The sequence below is a fragment of the Juglans microcarpa x Juglans regia genome, chromosome 5S, assembly GCF_004785595.1.
Source record: "Juglans microcarpa x Juglans regia isolate MS1-56 chromosome 5S, Jm3101_v1.0, whole genome shotgun sequence".
NCBI classification, from domain to species: Eukaryota; Viridiplantae; Streptophyta; class Magnoliopsida; order Fagales; family Juglandaceae; genus Juglans; species Juglans microcarpa x Juglans regia.
Window position 1 is genome coordinate 31,000,716 of NC_054603.1, and position 1,904 is coordinate 31,002,619.

Sequence of the window (1,904 nt, forward strand, 5' to 3'; positions counted from 1 at the left end):
AACAATATAAAATCACACGTCGCCGTCCAAATAAAAAAAAAATACTCTGCAACCCACGTAATATACTCATTGATTTCAAACCCAAAGTACATAATATAAACTCATTGACTTGAACACCCGAAACAATAACTCTGGAGTAATATTATAGGGGTAAAAAGTAATATCACTTCCTACTATATGGTTAACGTAATTACACACACACACACATATATATATATATATACCATAAAATGAACTACTAGAAAACAAAAAATAAAAACGTAACAGTAGTGCAGCGGCAGCACTTACGGGGAGGTGGGGGCACGACGGTACGGAGCTGGCTGTTGACTACGGTGGCTTGATTGGAGTGCAACGGAGGGTGTATGGCTGCAAGTCCACCTACGCTAGGCGGTGAGAGTGAGAGAGACATACAGTGAGACAACGGGGGAGAGACCGAGAGAAACGAACCACCAACTAGAAAATGGCGTGAGCTTACCGGGGGCTTGAGGCGGCGTGCGGCGGTCAGGGATGATGGGAAGTCCTCGCCGGCAGTTTCTGTGGGGGTGCAGTGCAGTAGAGCTCTCGATGGAGGGTGACTGCAGCGGCTTGGACGATGCTCTGTTTTTGACAACAAAAACAGAGTATTTCGGGGCTTGCAACCGAGGCTACGTGCGTTGGGTGGCAGCACTGTGAGACTGAGGTGGCGTGTGGTTGGGGTGATGGACTCCGAATGACCTAGGTACCGGCGTGGGTTTCGTTTGGTGTGGCTGTAGAACGTGGTTCGGCTAGGAGGTGGCAGTTCACTGGTTTGGTGTTTACGGGGGAGTGATGGCTGGTGCGCGCGATGCGGTCTGGCTGAGGTTCACAGTGAGAGGTGGAGACACAGATAGTTGAGCGGCTGCGAGCAAAAAGATATAATAGTGGCACTGAAACTAGGTCAAGAAAGCATAACATATATAAGTAAGCTATAAGAAGTAAAGGGTAAAAACCTAGAGAGAAGAGGGCTGAACGACATGCATGAAAATGGAAGGTGGACGTGAATCTACGCGACGTCAAAACTGGAGGTGTTTCACGGGCCTGAGCCTGACCATGGGCCGGGTCTTACAATGGCACTTGGCAGCTTCATGCTTGCTATGATCGGGCTCCAAATAATAGCTAGCACTCGCAAATTTTACTCTTCAAAATTAATTAGCTCAAACAATAACATGAGATTAATTAACCACACAACACTAGCTAAATTAACGTACACTGACCACTTTGAAATGATAATTTGACGAAAATGGTTCCAGCTCTGTTTTTTTTATAAACTCAAAATATTCATTAAAATCAAATTGAATCCTTACAAATAGAATCCTTATCAAGCCAAATAGCTTGACTTACAAAAGGAGGACAATAGTCCCACCACATCACAATATCATCAACTTCCCAAGCATGTCTTGCCAATTGGTGAGTAGCCATATTGCCTAACCGATTAATATGAACAACTTTTACCTCTTGAAAACCCCTCATGAGCCTACGAATATCTTGTAGAATAAAGTCAAAATCTGTTAGAAACTCAGACATATCATTCAAAGCATGCAAAAGTATCAAACAATCAGTTTCTAATATCCAGCTCTGTTAATTAGGCAGAATTGTACATGATAGATCATCATGGACTATATATAGTACTGTCATGGAGAAATGCTAATTGGTCTACAAAACATTTTACAAGAATAAATTTACAAACTGATGTGTGTATATATATATATATAGATAGCTTGATATAATACATTAGATTATAAAATTCTTTTTAATATAAAGTATATCTAATTTATCAAAGGATACATCAGCTTGTAAACTTATTTTTATAAATCTAGCAGGCACCGCTACTCATGCGTATTGAAGACTGAAGTTATTTTTCTTCAGACTTGCACCTCCCAAGGACA

The 1,904-nt window shown here is 41.6% G+C and overlaps 1 long non-coding RNA gene across 1 annotated transcript; it reads right to left on the bottom strand.

Annotated features, from left to right (window-relative positions):
* Nucleotides 1-606: 606 nt before the first annotated feature.
* LOC121268315 lies at nucleotides 607-1,054 on the bottom strand. The gene is made up of 2 exons (XR_005941144.1): nucleotides 969-1,054; nucleotides 607-877 (listed from the first exon to the last, which is right to left on the bottom strand). It is a non-coding gene; the product is annotated as an uncharacterized LOC121268315 (long non-coding RNA).
* Nucleotides 1,055-1,904: the final 850 nt, after the last annotated feature.